Below are 21,639 nucleotides of genomic sequence, written 5' to 3' on the forward strand. Positions count from 1 at the left end.
GTCAGTCTGTTGTAGATACCCACTATTTCTGGCATTTTCTCGTGCCCATTCGTGAGCGTTGCTGGTCCCGTCTGGGGGTGCACGTCGAGCCTGTATTGGAAACAACTGAGCCTGCGGGCGTCCGTTTTCTAAGCGTAGTTGTTGAATCTCACAAGCTTCTTTGCTCACATGAAATTTTATGTTTTATATGCTGAATTATCTTGTGTCTACCATTTAAGTAACCTGCTGTGTGCCATGGTATCTGATTGTTGCCTGAAGTCTGAATTATTTTGGCAATAACAATCACTTTCGTAATGAAAGGATACATTAGTTAAATTTTAGTAAATTGTTCTTCAGCTTGTTTCAGTAAATGTGTAATAGGCCATAAGTGGCGCCTTTTTGTAAATGTTTAAAACTGAAGTAATTTATTTTCACCTGAACGGTAATTTTTAAAGATGTGTGGTAGTTTTAAACACGTGATTCTTTTATTTGTCAAGTTCCTTTGTTTAAAGGCACCAAATAAAATGTTCGGTGCAACTGTCGATGGTGATTACCTGATGTTAGCTTGGTCCAGTCCTACCACCCTACAGTCTATTGTGCTGAGTTTGTGTCGTTGCGTAAAAGGTGGAATTACATGTCTCGACACTTCAGTTGCACGCTACATTTCGAAGCCCTCTAGCAGCAGAGGTCTGCAGATATATAGATACACGGATAAAGATGTAGAATGTTAACAACGTTTCTTTCATTTAAGAAGATTTAAGAGTTTTCACATAAAAAATTCGGAAGCATTACTTTTCAGCACGCCATCGTAGTAATCGACGGAAAATCACCGAGTAAAACAGAAGTGATATCTGGCGTTCCCCAAGGAAGTGTTGTGGACCCTCTCTTATTCCTAATCTATATAAATTATTTAGGAGACAATCAGAGCAATCTTCTTACACTGTTTATAGATGACGCTGCCATTTACCGTCTACACAGACATCAGCAGATGAAAAGCAATAATTGCAAATTACTTAGATAGGATATCGGTAGTTTCATAGGATATCTGTACTTTGCGAAAAGTACAATTGACTCTAACTTAAGTGTGAGGTCATCAACACAAGTAATAAACGGAATCCGCTAAATTTCGTTTGCACGATAAAGTAACACAAGTAATAAAAGGAATCTGCTAAATTTCGGTTGCACGATAAATCACACAAATCTTAGGAGTGTCAGTTCAACTAAATACTTATGAAATACGGTTTCGAATAATTTAAATTGGAACGATCACATAGATAATGTTATGGGGAAGACAAACCAAAAAGACCGCGTCTTATTGACAGTACACTTAGAAGATGCAACAGATCTGCTAAAGAGATTGCCTAAAATTCGCTTATCCGTCCTCGGCCAGAGTACTGCTTTGTGGTATGGGCTCCTAACCAGATAGGATTGAGGGAGACAGCTCGTTTTATATTATCGCGAAATAGGGGAAAGAGTGTCACGGATATCATACGCAAGTTTGTTTGGCAATTATCAAAGGAGTTTTTCGTTGCAGCGAGATATTTTTATGAAATTCCAGTCTCCAACTTTCTGCTCTGAACACGAAATTTTTTTTACTGTCGCCAATCTTCATAGGGAGAAATGATAATCGCAATAACATAAGAGAAATCGGAGCTAAGTGTTCATTTTTCAAGCGCGTCGTTAGAGAGAGGAAAAGTGGAGAAATAGTCTGAATATGGTTCGATGAATCCTCTGCCAGGCACTTGAGTGTGAACTGCGGAGTAATCATGTACTTGTGGATGTAGAAGAGAAGTAAAAACGTGCAAGTAAACATGGGTTTGCGAACGAACCGTTTGAGAGGTGATTACGAGTATGTGTGTATGAGCGCCACTAACTACAGTATGAAATATTATTCTATTGAGTACAAATATACTGAAATTGAAATCCTTTCGATTAACCTTCATCCACTTGACCTCAAATTTCACGCAAGGCTTAGCTTCACAAGGAATACAATACTATTTCAGCACGTTACACGGTGAAATTCACTGTACACTCATACCTGAAAGAAAGGAGATTTTATACGTGTCGTCCTCACATTCGGAGACAATACTGCACTTGTCTGTGCAGTGAGTTACGAATTCTTTCGAACATCCCCCGACCATCTCGTAAACTTTGACAAGGCAGTAGATTACTGTGCTCCAGGTCTTGAAACGTATCACACTTCACATTTGGGATGACGCTAGACAGATCCTGGAGGCTAAGGACAGGCTGTGCTCGACGTACGTATCTTGCACAGTATTGGCCTATTAAATATCGTCTTTTGTCAGCAGCAAAACATGCCTGTGCCCCATCATTCATGTAATACATTCTCCAATGTTGCGCAAGTTAAGGTAGGCCATGATTGGAATTTGAGCCCAATTACATGGCGACTTAATCGAGAAGTTTACATTTCAAAAACTTTTGTTCTAACTAGGATACTATTTTGTGTTGAACATAGTGGCGTATCGTAATCACACATTCGCAGTTTTTCGCAAAAAGTGTGATCGCTGCCCCATAGTTACTGCAACGTTGTTGTTGCTGTTATCGTATACTTTCGCACGAATCAATTTTCGATGTTACTTGTGATCCATCGTGTACATACAGTAACAAAATTATTAATAAAATGTTTTTAGACAAAGCAATGAATCTCTTATGGCTCGCAGCTTGTTTAGTTATTTTCGTCTGACGCCATTTCAGGGAATAGCATTGGCGTCCTCGAGGGGCGGATATACTCGTATATGGTCGTTTCTTAATTGTCAGTCTGTTCACGGGAAATTACGCCAAAATTCCTCCATGCGGCTGCAGTTTTGTCGCTGTTCTGCTATCAAGTTGGATGCGAACCTCTACAGCACAAATCCAGAATAATCCCTCCAATATTTTCCTGTCGCTTCCTCGTCCAGCACTTACCAAGACGTTCCAATACCCAGTGGATCGTAAATATGGTAGCAGTACACTGTAGCATATTAATTTTCATCTATTTACTTGATTATTATGAAGAAACATCTCTGATCTCTATTTAGTGATATCAATGATATATTTTAGTTCGGGTGTTTTATAAAAAAAAAAAAAAAAAAACTAGCTTCCTTCGAGGTCTTGCACTTTTCTTTCTAGCGTCTGTTTTATTAAAAGCAAGACGTCCATATTTGCACTGTTAAGCTAACTTTTGACAGTAATCGTATTTTCATATACAATGACTTACTGTTCATTACATATGCCCTACATCTTTCACTAATTATCAATATATGTGCATTCTATGTTTCAGCTCTTGAGTTCTGCAGTGAAGCATTAGTTCGGTGATGCGGTGATATCATGTCACTCGCGCACCGCTACTTGCTTAATTACTTAATTTATTTTAGAGCCTGCTGTCTGATTTGTTCTAAATGCGACGTCCGGTTATTCTTGCTGTGCACTGCGACCTACTTCGTCGCATTGTACCGCATTTTCACATGGTCACGTATCACTCGATTATCGCTTTCCGCTGACTCCATCAGAATAGCACCAAACACCGTAGCACGCGCAGCAGGAATTTTATTCAAAATGTGTTTCATTACAAAGTTAATCTGAGACGTTTCCACTCCCATTGCAACTCTTATAATATATTCCACCACAGAACAATTAAAATGCTTCCAGAACATTGCAAAGATTAACGCGGGCTATGTTAGAACTAGCTTCCGTTAGTCAGGATTTCAGATAAATTGTGCAAATGTTTTATGTATGTTGTGTGTGTGTGTGTGTGTGTGTGTGTGTTTCTGATTACTTTGCATTGCTGAAATCTGTCTCTCTTTGTTTTATGCACAAATAATGATACAAAAGATCAGTCGAGTATAACAAGGGAGGAACTGAATGATAAACCATTTATTGGAGCCACAAGATAAATTATAATATCAAAATAAAAGAAATTGCTGACTCGCTAAACATATCAAATCAGGTAAGTACAATACAGTCTACTACAATATCTTATGTGTAGAATAATGCCAGTGCAATCAGTACTCATTTGGCTGTTTGCTTACTATAACAAGATAGATAGCTTCATTTTCGTGAGGTCTAACAGTAGGATGTAAGGCACCATACAAGATGGAGGAATTATTGTCACAGGAGTGCGTTATGGCGACGTTTCACGTTTTAGCTTAGCCATATTCTACTGAGAATACATTCTTGTGCACTGAAACTAATTCACCTTAACTATGTTATGTATCTACAACTAATAATATTCAGTCATGCTGTGCTGTTATGGTAAAGACAGGACAATTAACCACAACGGAACTCGTAATACAACATATAGCTGAATCTAGTGCTGATGAAAACGATTTTGGTGATACAGTTGTAGGCAATATGCACACTTTAGTGCACATAGGTGAATCACGAGGTGAAGACAAAATTAATATTATTGTGCTCAATACTACAATTAATCCTATAACTAACGCTATGGCAACGGAAACTGCCAGTGAAGTACAAATGTGCTATGTCGTACATAGTGTTACAAAAGATGAATGAAATATCCACTGAATTATCATATGAAATGTCCACTAACATGTACACTCTTAACAATTACATGTCCACCTCACATAATGAAATGTGTACTGAAAGTGATATGCTAGCACAGAAAACGAATTGTCCACTGAGATCTGCGCTGAACTATCAACAGACACGTCAGGCAAGTTTGATGAACCGTCCTCTAAATTAGTGAATGGACATTTCCACCAAACGTAATGAGTTTGGTAATGAAATTTCTAGTCGAATAACAAGTCTGTTTACAAATATGTCTAAATTAAATTTACAATCTTATATACTTAGCATTGACCTAGCTAATATGACAACTGAGTAAACTACAGTAAATAATAACGTAACTGTTCTGAAAAATGCAAACAAGGATTTACCTACCGATATGAAACAGCTGTCTGAAGAGTACAAAACTATTGCTGAATCTGTAGATAATTTAAATCTAAAGGTAGAAAATTTTGCTACAGAGCACCAGGCTTATGTTAAATTGCAATTAGATGCACAACTAAGGAACTTTTTTGCAAAGATTATTTTCAGTGGCTTTCCAGTAATCTTAAATTTGTAAATGAGTGCCTAGAGTCTTATCTGCCACGCATTGTTCAGAAATCTGTAAATGAATTATTGTTCCAAGCACGTAGTCTCGGGAGGTTGTTAATTCAGAAATAAAACAGCTAAAAACCATAGTAGGTGAAAAGTTTTACCACAGTGGAAATAGAATGTCATGTCACAAGTAAAAGAAATGCAGCCAAAGTTGAGTAGTGTGTGAATAGTTCGTCACCTATTATCGCTAGAACAGATGGAATGATATGATATGAGTATGGGAATGAGGTGAATCACAATGACATGTCAACTGACAATTTGTGGTACAGTATTGGGGCGATGCCACAATAATTATGGCACTTTAATATCAGTCTGTTCTGTAGCGAAGTAATTGTCACCTGTCTTATTGGGTGAAAGCCTACTTAAACATAGGAAGTTTCAAGTACTAATTCGTGAAAAGAAAAGTGTACACCCCATTAATATACTTAAAATTGTGCTATTCACCTCATAGACCGATAAACAGAGAATACAGTACAATATAGGTTTCATACAGGGGGAGGACGCCGTTTGGGTCACTGAAACAGCTGCGAATTGCCAAGATTAGATTAGGTTAGATTTACTTTCAATCCAATTGATCTGTAGTGAGGAGGTCCTCCAGTTTGTAGAACATGTCATAAAAACAATAATACATGACGAATATTTACAACTAAAACAAATAAGCTAATGTACCTTCCACTACATGGGATGATGCTCCTTTTTTTTTAATGAACGCTATATGAAAGGATCATTTTACAACACTCATTTACTAAGATCGCATTAATGCACAGAATTTAAAATAAAAAAATGGTTCTTTTATTTATAAGGTAATAAACATATAATAGAACTACTATAATACTTATTTACAATAAACACATTACTGCACTGAAATGATGCAGACGTTAAATTGTACTTTATGCACACACTCACACACACACACACACACACACACACACACACACACACACACACACAAACACACACAAAATCAGATGGTTCTACTGAGAAATTCATCAATGGAGCAGGGGTTAACGCCAATAAATCCTTTAGGCTTCTCTTAAATTGAATTTCATTGGGTGCTAAACTTTTTATGTCTGCTGGCAAGTTACTGAAAATGTGTGTTCCTGAATGATGCACACCTTTATGTACTGACTATAAATTCTTGTGAAGATTATTCTTATTTCTAGTATTGATTCCATGAACTGAGCTGTTGGTTTGAAAAAGTGATATATTTTTAATGACAAATTTCATTAAGGAATAAATGTATTGGGAAGCAGTAGTTAGTATCCCTAGTTCCATAAACAGGCCCATGCAGGATGTTTTTTGGTTCACACCATATATAACTCTTATTGCATCACACCACATATAACTCTTATTGCACGTTTTTGTGCTCATAAAACTTTAGCTTGTATTGATGAATTACCCCAAAAAATAATCTAAATATGACATTATGGAGTGATAGTAAGCATAGTAAACCAGCTTTTTCATTTTTATATCCCCTGTGTCTGACGGAATTCGCATTGCAAATAGAGATTTGTTTAGATGCATCAGCAATTCTGTGGTGTGCTCCTCCCAGTTGAATTTACTGTCAGGCTGTAATCCCAAGAATGTAACACTGTCCACTTCTTCTATCTGCCTGTCCTCATATGTTAGGCATATACTCATGGGACACCCCTTACAAGTTCTGAACTGCGTGTAGTGTGTTTTTTCGAAGTTTAGTGACAAGGAATTGGCTAGGAACCAGTGATTAATGTCCACCAATATTTTATTAGCCGATCCTTCTAAGACTACACTTGAGTTACTACTTATTGAAATGTTTGTGTCATCGGCAAACAAAACAAACTTGGCGTTTGGTAATGTTACTAATGAAAGGTCATTGATATACACATGAAAAAGTAAAGACCCTAAGGTGGAACCTTGTGGGACTCTACATGTAATTAATTCCCAGTTGGATGATGCCCGATAATATATGTCTCTTTCCTAATAACACCCTTTGTTTCCTGCCAGAGATATAAGATGTGAACCATTTTGCAGCATTTCCTGTTACAACATAATATTCTAATTTACTAAAAATGATATTGTGATTTACGCAGTCAAATGCCTTTGACAGATCACAAAATAAACCAGTTGCCCGCATTTTTGTCTAATGAATTATGTGTATTTTGACTGTAAGTGTAGATAGCGTTCTCAATATCAGAACCCTTTAGAAACCCGAACTGCGACTTATTTACGATAATATGGTTATTATCTTTTCTAGAATTTTTGAGAAAGCTGGCAAAAGTGAAATTGGATGGAAATTTGATGCTATTTCTTTATCTCCCTTCATAAACAGTGGCTTAACTTCAGCATATTTCAACCATTTAGAAAATATTCCATTGCTAAACGACTGGTTAGACAGATAGCTTAATGTGTTACTTATCTCAGAATCACATCCTTTAATTAACTTTGTTGATATTTCATCATACCAACTGGATGTTTTTGATTTTAAAGATTTTATGATGGCCATTCCTTCTGCTGGGGTAGTGAGGGTCAAATTCATATTATGGAAGTTACTTGAAATGTCTGGTCTGAGACACCCATGGCATCTACAGAACGTGACAACCCCATCTTTCCAGTAACAGTTATAAAATGTTTGTTAAAAAGTTCTGCAACACTATACACATCTATCACAATGTATCATTTGCTCTTAATGCTATTTGCCCCTCTTCATGTCTGGTTCTACTTGTCTCCTCCTTCACTATATCCCATATTGTCTTCATTTTGTTGTCTGAGATGACTATTTTTTCCTTGTAATATATTTGCTTTGATGTCTGTATTACAGTCTTTAATATTTTGCAGTATTTCTCGTAATGTGCTGTAGCATCAACATCCACAGTAGCTCAAGAGAATAGAGTACATTACATGACACAGTCAGAACCACCTCAGAAGCGAAATTCATGGCAGACAGATAGTGGCTCTCCAGACAATAAAAAAAGAAGTGACAATCAATATTCTCTGGGTGTCTGTGGAAGTGAAATGACCAGTGACAGAATTACCGTTATAACCATAACAGCAATAACAACAGCAACAACAGATGGAATCTGCAGTACCCGTCGGTTATACGACTGCAAAACAGATAATGAGGATTCTCATCCCTCTGTCTTTCCTACTCATTTTTAAAGGCTTGTGACGATGGATCGCTAGACTGCCTCGTTTTGTGCCAACAGCCAGTGGACCCGTGAACGTTCTTCATACGACGAAGAAATGGCAAAGGATAATCAGCGCTAACACCACGATTCTGCCGAATTCGCCGAAATGAAGAGAGGTGTACCGACCAAAAAATGCCACACCGCAATGCTAAGTGGAAGGTCGTGCAATGCCATGTATTTCCGGGAAGGGAAGAGAAAAGCTGACACAGGCTGAGCCTTGGTCCCCACGCGGCGTGCACACTTTGTGTGGGTGAAGTCTGGTACGCCGTGGTCGGACCTGCACTAACAGGGGACACTCCCGATCACTCCCCACTTAGATTTAGTGGTAAGAGGGCCCAGTGGACAGCCCGTCAAAAACTGAACACGTATCATGCATGGTAAAAAGGAAGAAGGAGTACTGAACTCTGAAAAAAAACAAGGTCCAAGGACATGAAGTGCAATATAGATCATAGTGAAATAGCTACGGTGTCGTGGCTAAATCGCCGTCACGGTAGATCAGCGTGTTCGGTCAGTGTGTTAGCTGCCCTCTGCAATAAAAAAGCTGCGTGAATGGGTCAACGATAAACTTGAGCAGTTGTCATGGGACATATGCCCCGAACAATAACGAACAGAGACCAGAAAAAAAGAGGATGGTCACGGTATTGGATTGCCACGTGAGCGAGTTGTGTTCAAGCCTCCCTTCATCCGATTTTTTTTTCACTATTTACTGTATTCAAATTTGTGTTTGTGTCGTGGTGTAATGTCCGTTTGCAGAGGCAGGGTGTAAGGAAGACGCTTATAATGACAGTTGATTCTGCACAACTACTCTATTGGCAGTCGAAAGGAATTGGCTTTCGAACGGGAACCGCAAACGTTTGATGACAAGGCGACAAGTCAACCGCATCCTCCATCGGAAAACTCGTTTGGTGTGCCATACACGACTTTAGTGACAGCACGTGCGTCACATGATGGGAATCTCTTACCGACGCATCTAATTTGCACGCGTGGTGAGTGAGATATGCCTCCTTGCCTAATTTGAGTGTTCGCATGAATGTCAAATTTTTCTAGGTGGCGTTCCGTTTTGGAAGTTTTGACTTTAATTCCTTTGTTGTAAAATAGTTCACACCCGTTTATTTGCGGTTTTCATTTCTGTGAGACATCTCTATGGTATATCGCCTGCTGTCACTATTCATCACGTTTACTTGCGACGATAACGTATTCCTACCACATGAAACGTATTCTACAACCAACGTATAGTATGCAACCGCCAAGACTACTAAAAGTGAACAAACATTTTAATGACCGGATAATTTCATAATGCCGTGAAAATAAAAATTAAACGCCACGAGGGAGTTTCGAACGCGGCTAATCCGCTTGGGAGTCGAATGCCGTAACCCTTTCACCACAGCGCTGGGGCTGTTTATCTTTCCTGAATATTGCAATTCGTAGATTTGGACCGTTCACTGTTTCTATTTTGCTTTTTCTTGTTTTACAGTTTAGTACACTTTCTTCCTGTTTTCATGCTTGATCTGTGTTCAGTTTTTGATCTGCTATCCACTGGGCGATCTTACCAGTAAATCTGAGGGGGGAGCGATGCGGAGTTTCCCTTGTAAAGAATTCCACGCAGCCGTTGTGCGCAACTGTATACTGCTGTGAGCTAACCACTCTGCTAAGGGTGAAGTTAGTTCTCATTGTCGTTGGCTTTACTTGGTGTGCCGTCATTATTGACTTATAACATGAATCAAAGCTTATGAGGGTATTTCGCAAGGTATCTCACACTATGAAAAAATGGCTCAAATGGCTCTGAGCACTATGGGACTTAACATCTTAGGTCATCAGTCCCCTAGAACTTAGAACTACTTAAACCTAACTAACCTAAGGACATCACACAACACCCAGTCACACTATGAATTCTAAGTTATTATTCAAATTCTCATCTAGACTGAATGAACTCACATGTAACCAACGTAACACAAAACAGTGAGGTCATGCTCTAATCACAGGGAATTCAAATACCTCTCACACTTTATACAGATCCATAATGTATACATGGTGAATCTCCTAAAACTCGCATCATAAATATTGCGGAAGTGGAAAGTGCTATTAATGTGTGGTTTTCGTAGAATGGATTGGTAGTCAAGGGCTCGTACTGTTAGCCAATAAACAGATTGTAATAATACTTAGAAAGTGAATTTTTTGTGCAAACATACACTTTCGTAAATGGAACAATCGCTGTTGACATTAACAAACTAAAAGTAGCGTAAATTACAATATCAGTGATGTTTGTTGCAGGTTTCTAATGGTGTGTGTGATGTCCTTCGGTTTAAGTAGTTCTAAGTTCTAGGGGACTTATGACCTCAGATGTTAAGTCCCATAGTACTCAGAGACATTTGAACCGTCATGCAACCATTTGTTAATAGTAAGTAATCAGGGTTTACCTTTTTGTGTGGTTACATGACGTAGTTGTATTGTCTAATCTACCCAGTTATTTGGATATAACTGACACTTCATATCAGATTGCCCTTCTTTCAAATAAAAATGTTTCAAATGGCTCTGAGCACTATGGGACTTAACATCTGAGGTCATCAGTCCCTTAGAACGTAGAACTACTTAAACCTAACTAACCTAAGGACATCACACACATCCATGCCCGATGCAGGATTCCAACCCGCGACCGTAGCAGTCGCGCGGTTCCATACTGAAGCGCCTAGAACCGCTCGCCCACCGCGGCCGGCTTTCAAATAAAGTTTTGTAAACAGAAGACATGAAAGAACACGTAAACCATTGCTCGTAAATGATTTTAAAAACAACTTTTAATCACATCGTGGTATAGTTCACTGCACTTTGCAGTTGAGAATGATCAACATACGTCTTTGGTTATTACATTTTGTTGCGGTACGGTTAACAGATGTTCTGTTTTATGAGATGGAGCATTTGAGGATCAGATACACGTTGCAGTAGATGACCAGGGGAGTTGGTACCAAAGAAATCCTTCAGGCAACGTCACTCGGTTTTGTTATGGTCCATCTTGGTAGCCAGCATCTGGATTGAAAGTCATCGGCCGGAACAATAGACAGGAGCCATGAATTCGTTTCGTCCAACATCTCAACGTAACTTCAATCACTTCATCAATTTTTGTCTTCATGAAACAGGCGTACCAAAGAATTACTATCACACAGAGCATGACCCATCCAGGACATAGTAAGAAAAGATCAGTCCAAATACACGGATAACATTTCTTATGAAATGGACAGTAGAAACGTATTTACACCTCACGTTTACTATACAGGCTGAATCACTTAAAACTTGCACTGCCAATATTGCCGAAATGGGAAGTGCTACTGATGTACGGTTTTCACAGAATGGAATGGTAGTCAGGGGCTCGTACTGTTAGCCAATAAACAGATTGTAATAATACTTCGAAAGTGTATTTTTGTGAAACATACATGTTTGTAAATGGAACAATACCTATTGACGTTAACAAACTGAAACTAGGGTAAATTAGATGGTCAGTGGTGTTTGTTGTAGGATTCTAGTGCGAGTCATTTACGAGATATCGCATTTTTAAAAGTTTCCAAGCGACATTTGTTTGTATTTTTCAACCCGCATAGTTGCTAGGTACGATGTTGTTATGTTTGCTTAAAGTATGCTCATGTTTTCATTGAGTGCACTGCGACGTGCTAGTCAGTTCGTGTGTGACAGTCCACGTAGTAGGTCGTGAGTGGACGATGGAATTTACCAATGCGGAAAAAGCAGACATGCTCATGGTTTACTGAGTGTGTAGGAAGAATGAAATTCGTTCTTGTGCGGTGTATGCGGCAAGATATACCCATAGACGACAACCATCCCGGCAATCATTCATCAACCTCTTCAACCAGTACGTGAAGGTAACAGAAGGAAGCAAGTAACGGCTGAAGAGGGGGAAATTAATGTTCTTTCTGCTGTTGCAGTTGATCCGCACTTTAGCTCCCACATAATCACACGAGGAAGTTGCACCAGTCAGGCAAGCGTCCTATGCATTCCCCATCGACATAAGTTCCATCCCTATCACATCTTTCTCCACCAAGAGCTGCATGGAAACGGTTATGAGTATCGTGTTAACTCATGTACATGGCCATTAAGACGGGATTCTCCAGATGTATCATATATCCTTTTCAGTGTGAAGCGACATTTACCAATCATGGCCGGGTAAACCGCCAAAACATGCACTATTGATCTCTTGACAAGCCCCATTGGCTTCCTCAAGTGGAACATCAGGGTCAATGGAGTGTAAGCATGTGGTGTGGGATAGTGCACCATCAGTCATACGCCCGTTTTTCACTGAATGCACGCACGTATTGCAGCCTACTAACAGACCGTCTTGCACGGATGTTAGAAGAGTTTCCTCTGCAGACTAGGAGGAACTTGTGGTACCAACACGATGGCTGTACAGCCCATAAAAAACGAAGTACTACAACATGTCTTCACGAATAGTTTACAAATCGTTGGTTTAGACGCAGAGGACCTGTACCTCGGCCGGGCTGTTCCCTGTCTTCGACGCCTGTAGACATTTTTTTGTGGGTAAAGCTGAAACACGTTGTCTGCAAGGACATACCAATTACCCAAGTCATACACAAAGACATCTTATATCCTCCTTTCAATACACTGTCCTTTCCGTAGAGTTGCTCTTCCAGGTCCTTTGCTGTCAGTCGAATTAAGTCGGGTGATGCTGAGGGAATTAGATTAGGAAATGAGACACACAAAGTAGTAAAAGAGTTTTGCTATTTGGGGGGCAAAATAACTGATGATGGTCGAAGTAGAGCGGATGTAAAATGTAGACTGGCAATGGCAAGGAAAGCGTTTCTGAAGAAGAGAAATTTGTTAACATCCAGTATAGATTTAAGTGTCAGGAAGTCGTTTCTGAAAGTATTTGTATGGAGTGTAGCCATGTATGGAAGTGAAAGGTGGACGATAAATAGTTTAGACAAAAAGAGAGTAGAAGCTTTCGAAATGCGGTGCTACAGAAGAATGCTGAATGTTAGATGGGTAGATCACATAACAAATGAGGAGGTATTGAATAGAATTGGAGAGAAGAGAAATTTGTTGCACAACTTGACTAGAAGAAGGGATTGGCTGGTAGGACATAGTCTGAGGCATCAAGGGATCACCAATTTAGTATTGGAAGTCAGCGCGGAGGGTAAAAATCGTAGAGGGAGACCATGAGATGAATACACTAAACAGATTCAGAAGGATGTAGGTTGCTGTAGGTACTGGGAGATGAAGAAGCTTACACAGGATAGAGTAGCATGGAGAGCTGCATCAAACCAGTCTCTGGACTGAAGATCACAACAACAACATACAAAGACGTATTACCACAACCTGCTCGGACATCTCCGCTGAAACGCTAGCATGTGGGTAGCAGTGTCACTTTGAACACATCCTGTGATGATCTCGTTATTGGTCAGAATCTACATAACTAGGCTATGCACTGTACTGCTCTCTAGTGTGTGTTACTACAGGTATTGTACAAGTGTTGGTGTGAGAACTATTTAAAATAAGTAATCTCGTAAACGACTCGCACTCGAATCCTGCGGCCGGTCGTTGTGGCTGAGCGGTTCTAGGCGCTTCAGTCCGGAACGGCACGACTGCTACTGTCGCAGGTTCGAATCCTGCCTCGGGCATAGATGTGTGTGATGTCCTTAGGTTAGTTAGGTTTAAGTAGTTGTAAGTTCTAGGGGACTGATGACCTCAGATGGTAAGTCCCATAGTGCTCAGGGCCATTTGAGACGTTTTTATTTGAAAGAAGGGCAACCTGATATGAAGTGACAGTTTTGTCCAAATAACTGGATAGATTAGACAATACAACTACATTATGTAACCACACAGAAAGGTAAACCTTGATTGCTTACTATTAACAAATGGTTGCATGACGGTTCAAATGTCTCTGAGTACTATGGGACTTAACATCTGAGGTCATAAGTGGTGGTGGTGGTTAGTGTTTAACGTCCCGTCGACAACGAGGTCATTAGAGACGGAGCGCAAGCTCGGGTTAGGGAAGGATTGGGAAGGAAATCGGCCGTGCCCTTTCAAAGGAACCATCCCGGCATTTGCCTGAAACGATTTAGGGAAATCACGGAAAACCTAAATCAGGATGGCCGGAGACGGGATTGAACCGTCGTCCTCCCGAATGCGAGTCCAGTGTGCTAACCACTGCGCCACCTCGCTCGGTCTGAGGTCATAAGTCCCCTAGAACTTAGAACTACTTAAACCTAAGGACATCACACACATCCATGCCCGAGGCAGGATTCGGACCCACGGCCGTAGCTGTCGCGCGGTTCCAGACTGAAGCGCCTAGAACCGCTCGGCCACACCGGCCAGCGAAAACGCATCATGGCTTGCTGATTCTTCATTCAGTTTTACACGACAGAGGAATTTCAGTAAACTCGTAAGAAAGCAGACATCCTATATTGTAGTTGTGCACATCTGGATTAACCCCAAGTGCATTGGCCGGGCCGACAGGAGTTGCCGTGCGGTTCTAAGCGCTTCAGTCTGGAACCGCGTGACCGCTACGGTCGCAGGTTCGAATCCTGCCTCGGGCATCGATGTGTGTGATGTCCTTAGGTTAGTTAGGTTTAAGTAGTTCTAAGTTCTAGGGGACTGATGACCACAGATGTTAAGTCCCATAGTGCTCAGAGCCATTTGAATTGGACGGAAAAAGAAAATCCAAATTTCTGTGTTAGAAGAGAGGGATAATAGTCTGGAATTTCATGATACAAAAGATGTCCTCTTGAGGATTGGGATCTTTTCAAAGTCTGTGGGTGTAACACAGCACCACAGAGCTATGAATTGTGCTTTGCAGTTGGCATGGCTGCCCGGTAATGTGACAAACTGGAGGGACGAAGATTGACTTGTTTCAGTCTTAGATTGCTAATAATCCATTCTGATGATCAGTTTGAGAGTACATTTTGGAGATTTCCCAAATTCATCGAGACTTTTCTGGCACTGAGCTACATTCTATCTAACCAACAAAAAATGTAGGTTTTACTCAACTTTAGTTATGTCACTCTCAGCAAAAATTATGAAGGATGAAAATAATATCTTAAATATATTAACATGATGAGATGTGAAGTTTTATAAGCAAAAAAAGTTTTGCATATGATATCAAAGTTTAGAAAGTCTTTTTTCTACGTTTATTCCCTGTTTCTGCATATCGAGAACAATTAATGGGGCATTTTCTCAGTCGCACTGACGTTTTTCCTACTCCAATTTTTATTTTTTAGTTCCAAACTAACATTAAAAGAATGGGAATAACTTTTTGTTATTGTTTTCTAGGTTTATTTTATAACTCGTTGTATACTACGGGTTTAATCACATGAGAATGTAATTTCAGATCGTTGAAGCAAGAAGGTGACATCCACACTCATACCATTAACACAAAAGTTGTAATTTGCGTATGCTGTTGCAATATGGTTACCATTATGAGATTTTCACTCTGCAGCGGAGTGTGCGCTGATATGAAACTTCCTGGCAGATTAAAACTGTGTGCCCGATCGGGACTCGAACTTGGGACCTTTGCCTTTCGCGGGCAAGCGCTGTACCAACTGAGCTACCGAAGCACGACTCACGCTCGGTAGAGCGCTTGCCCGCGAAAGGCAAAGGTCCCGAGTTCGAGTCTCGGTCGGGCACACAGTTTTAATCTGCCAGGAAGTTTCATGGTTACCATTGTGCACTAAAGTAATCTGCCTTATAAATGTTAAGTAGATAATTTACGATCTTTTGAGACAGAATAAGTTTTGTGTAGTTTTTGCGGCATGTCACGTTTCCAAACTCACCGAATCAGTTATATAAAAGCTGATAATTTTCCCCCTCTTGGAAAAGTTCCTGCGCACGCCCATGGTAAGGGCGTGTCAGATTTATTGCTGCTGTCATTAGTACTGAAACCCAGGCCCAACATGTGAATAGCGTGCCCGCCACAATTCAGCTGCGGAAGGGGATTCTTATTTTTTATGACTTGAATAAAATTTTTGTGAATTGATGTTATTAATCTCAGAGCATTCTGACTAATAAATTGCAACTGCTCTTCGCAGTAAAATACCGAGCGATTGGCCATTGCTCATTTATAAATGTTAAATTAACTGTTCACGGACACAGAATGACGGGCGCAGGCCTATAATCCCTGTTTCACCAAGTGTGTGGATCAGTCTGTAGAATTATTTTCTTGGCTTGTTTTCACTTCTCTAGCTCATATCGACTCGCGTCAGTTGTGTGGCTCTATACCAGCTGCTACGGCTGCATTTCGGGTTCCAGTTGTTGGCGTCGTACAGCCGTAACAGCGGGGCAAGATATTTCGCCGTTTTTCATTATATTGCTTATAAGAATGAGTTATTGACGTTTTGTTATCAAAAACGGTGTAGTAACTACAACTGTAGACGTTATTTGTATGTCTTTTCAAACGCTGATGTTCATTTTGTAGCAAATAAATATGAGTATCATGTGGGCTAGTATTTGGTTTACATTTTCTTTTATAGTGTCGATATTGATTCTGAATTAAGAAAAGTTAATTACATAAAACGTATACATATACGTGAAAGTGAAGTTTAGCTGAATCTGAATTAATAATGAATCGTGCATAACCTGAATTTAATGTACACAACGGATTTACTAATGCTATCATTTATTTAGGCCCTAGTAATGAATCTGATGGTGTGGAAATTGACATAATATTTTCGTTGCAAGGAATTGAATGTGTTACTAACTTCAAAATTTTTAATATACTATATATTTTGTTAGAAATGACTATTGAAGTAATAAAGCACTGAAAAACAAGTATGTGAATTTGAACTTTACAATGAGGTATTTTCTTGTCACCATCTCCTGACTGCGACTTGTCCGCGCCTGCGAATTTTTAAATCACTGAAAAGCAGCCTGCTCCTTTCTTCTCTCCAACAAAACGGATCCGTCAGTCCTTTCAAAAGTTTCTGCAGCTGACCATGACGTAACCGTTTCTTTGACATTAGAAACCACTGTTTTGGCATTCGCAGACGGTCTTCGCTATGCAGTCTTGCTCTTTCGATGTTGAGAAAACTATTCGATAAAGAAATTTAATCTTTAGCATCTGATAGTCTGACGTCCTAGCTTCATAATGAACTGGATCTCTTTTCGTTATGCTCGTAGTTACCACGATACTTCGAACATAAGTTCAACAGTGCTCATATTTCGAATAGTTTGCTGTGAAGTATGAAGTCGCTGGCATTTTCAGTCATTAGAGGATACGTAAAAAATAAGCACAACAACAAAAATGACTTAACTGCAGTATAAGTAGAAGAAGGAATATCCATTATGACTGCTGGGGACGGTGACATGGAGCCTGAAGTGCTCTAGGACAGAGGACACCTTGTGTCTAATTCTAATGTTGCTTTCCTGTTCTTTAGTAGTTCTTTTTATTTTTTATCGTCAGTGTTGCTGATCCCCTTGTTTCTAATGTACCTGTTAACTCTGCTTTATGAAATTATGTTATGGCATAATATATTTCGAGTCAAAAATTTTGATTGTATCTTTGACCTGTAATCGGAATATGTATCGATCTTCATACCTTTACTGTGGTTATTGGTTGTAACTATCTTCCCCAACGCACTATTAGCCCCGTCGCGGGGTAAGTCAAGTTTAACACTGTCGGCTACTACTACATTAGCAATACACCGATAATGTCACCACTGTGAACAGATTTGCAAATGACCATGATCGTGCTTAATGGAAAGGTGTGGGTCTGTTTTCCCTTTCTTGAGAGATTTCAGTTGAAAGGAAGCAAAAGTAAAACAAACGGGATTCGAATCAAGGTTCTGTTAGCAATAAAGTAAACCTCAGTTACATAAAGAGATCGGTTGCCAGACAAATTAGTCAAATATATACCAGATATCTGCACTGCTTGTAAAGAAAGTCAGCTATTGGTATTTACTTGATACTGAAATACTAGTTTTGCTTAGGTCAATAGACAGTAATACACTTCAGCAAACAATATGCCAGTGGTTTATCACGAACAACACACAATGGGTATTAACACGTTTAGGCAACAACTGGCTCTCAGCAATATTTACTATCTGCATTTAAAGCCGAAAACTAACGATCATTGAATTAAATGATTACTAATAGTGGAACACTACTAACTTAGACCTGAGGTTCTTTCATCAGCTTAATTATAGGGGAATCTGTCATTGAAATGATTTTGTAATAATTATATTCTCTTCTATAGTTACTATTTGTTTTGTCAAGGATCATTGTAGAGCACAAATGAAACAGGTGGTCCCCGAATCTGACATAGTCTAAATAGTCGTAACTAGTTACTTATTATAGTATACAAATGTCATAGAATTGTCAAGTGCAATTCATTAATTCTGTGGTTGTAACATGAAATTTAAATCTGACTCAACAATTAACTTGAGGATCCGGAAAGTGATCTATCACTAGACTCAGATCTAGGATGAAAGTTTTAGTCACAACATAATACGACAAACGCTGTTAGTACAGAATAAACCAATGTAAGCTATGAGCAATAAGCTAAAATGCTTTCATATCCGAAGCTCTATTATGTAATATTGCTGCTCTTTTTGCCTCGTTCAGCACAGAAAATTCGAACACTTTGCCTGCTAATCACCGACGGACTCTTACCACAAAGGTGCCTTCCATTTCGACACCAAATCCAACTTTTCTGATTCCGTCAAGTCAGTTTAGCTGCAGAGAGACTTCCACTCATGTTCTACATGATACCCTATGCTTGAACTAGTAATACTGTTAAAGTTTTAACACTTTGTTCATTTATGGAACATTACCTTTAAAATTCCATCCATAGATTAATTTTAGGGACATAAATGGGGATAAATAATGAATAAAACATTGACATAGATGTTACATAAAGGAACGTGGTTATACAGATGTCACATTAAGTAAAAACAGACAAAGAACTAGATAATATAAATATAAGTAATATTGGTATTGGTTTTATAAGGCGGCGTCCTTTTGACCCATCTTTTCTCTACATATTTTATGCACAGGTGCCCGTAGAGAGTACCTGTGGCTAACTCTAATGTTATTGGTTTATTTCTTTATTATTTCTCTTTTGCATGTTCTTCTATTATATTTTCATATTTACATTACTGTGGCCATAATCTAAATATTTCATTCTATAATTGAATTTTATTGATTTTATTCGTATTTCACGGCCATTAGTGTATTATAGAGGTAATGCTGGGAGACGGTGGGCGAAGTTATCGCTATTTATGCGACGGAAACCACGCACCAAGGAGCAGCTGTCTTTCACGCCACCGTAGAGCAGTACATGCTCCGTGGCACAATCCCCATCAGTCAACATGAGTACTTCTTCATCTACTTATATTGTACTTACATTATTTTTATTTTGTGATTATTTTTTGTGTGTCGCGTAATAACTTTCATGTTATTCTATTTACAGAGTAATGGCCTGGAGATGATTGAACAGTGATCTGCTACTGCTGCTACAATGGCAGACTATCAAGATTTAATTGAGTTTGAACGCGGTGTTACAATCGGCGGACGAGCGATGGGACACAGCATCTCCGTGGTAGCGATGAAGTGGGGATTTTCCCAAACTATCATTTCACGAGTGTACCGAGAATATCAGAAATTCGATAGAACATCTAATCTCCGACATCGCTGCTGCCGGAAAAAGGTCCTGCAAGAGCGAGAACAACGAAGATTGCAGAGAATCGTTCAACGTGGCAAAAGTGCAAATGGTTCAAATGGCTCTGAGCACTATGGGACTTAACATCTGAGGTCGTCAGTCCCCTAGAACTTAGAACTACTTAAACCGAACTAACCTAAGGACATCACACACATCCATACCCGAGGCAGGATTCAAACCTGCGACCGTAGCGGTCGCGCGGTTCCAGACTGTAGCGCCTAGAACCGCTCGGCTACTCCGGCCGGCTTGACAAAAGTGCAACCCTTCCCCAAGTTGCTGCAGATTTCAGTGCTGGGCCATCAACAAGAGTCAGCGTGCGAACCATTCAACGAAACATCATTGATATGGGCTTTCGGAGTAGAAGGCCCACTCTTGAATCCTTGTTTACTGCACGACACGAAGCTTTACACCTCGCCTCGGCCCGTCTACAGTGACATTGGATTGTTGATGACAGGAAACATGTTGGTTGGTCTTACGAGTCTCATTTCAAATTGTATCGAGACGGATGGACGTGTACGGGTATGGAGACAACATCATGAATCCATGGACGTTGCCTATCAGCAGTGGACTGTTTAAGCTGGTGGAGGCTCTGTAATGGTGTAGGCGCGTGCAGTTGGAGTGATATGGGCTACCTGATATGCCTAGATACGACGCTGTCAGGTGACACGTACGTAAGCGTGTCTGATCACCTGCATCCATTCACGGCCATTGTGCAATCCGACGGGCTTGGGAAGTTCCAGCATCCGTAATTGCTGCAGAGTGATTCCAGGAACACTCTTCTGAGTTTAAACACTTCCGCTGGCCACCAAACTCGCCAGAAATGAACATTATTGAGCATATCCAGTATGCCTTGCAACGTGCTGTCTAGAAGAGATCTCCACCTCCCTGTACTCTTACGGATTCATGGGCATCCCTGCAGGATTCATGGTGCCAATCCCCTCCAGCACTACAGACGTTGGTCGAGTCCATAGCACGTCGTGTTGTAGCACTTCGGCTTGTTCGCGGGCGGCCCTACACGATATTAGGCAGAGTGCCAGTTTATTTTTCACTTCATTGTATTTAAGTGGTTGTGGTCATGATCTATTTCATTTTATAATTGTATTTATACTGATTTTATTCATATTTCACGGCTGTTGGTCTATTACTGATGCATTGCTGGAGACGGTGAGCGGACCTCTCTCTGTTTGTGCGATGTCAACCACTCATCATGCAGCAGTTGTTCTTCGCGCCAACTTAGAGCAGACCATGCTCCGTGGCACTATCCCAGCACTCAGAATGGGTATTTCTTCTCATATTGTAGTTATATCATTTTTATCGTAGCATTTTTTTTACACGACCGCTAATAACTTGCACGTTACTCCGTTTACAGGTGATCAAACACTGATCGAAACCAGTCACCGTTTAAAAATTAAATTATTGTATGTGGTCTTGTCTGTTTTTTACCTTATAAATTTTAATAGTGTTTTACGACCGCTTTTATTTCAAGTAACTATATTTCAAAAAATCTTGAAGGATACTATGTTCTGGTTGTCACCAGCATTTGCTGCGAAAATATTTCAGATTGTCACATATTTTGATGAAAGAAGAAAAATGTGCCAGCAACTGGAAACAGAAATGCAATGGATAACTATATTTTAGTGAGACTGGTAAAGAGCCTTGGCAAAAAAGCAAAATCTGAGGTCTTACACAAGGCAGAATATGAGCTTC

The sequence above is a fragment of the Schistocerca piceifrons genome, chromosome 7, assembly GCF_021461385.2.
Source record: "Schistocerca piceifrons isolate TAMUIC-IGC-003096 chromosome 7, iqSchPice1.1, whole genome shotgun sequence".
NCBI classification, from domain to species: domain Eukaryota; kingdom Metazoa; phylum Arthropoda; class Insecta; order Orthoptera; family Acrididae; genus Schistocerca; species Schistocerca piceifrons.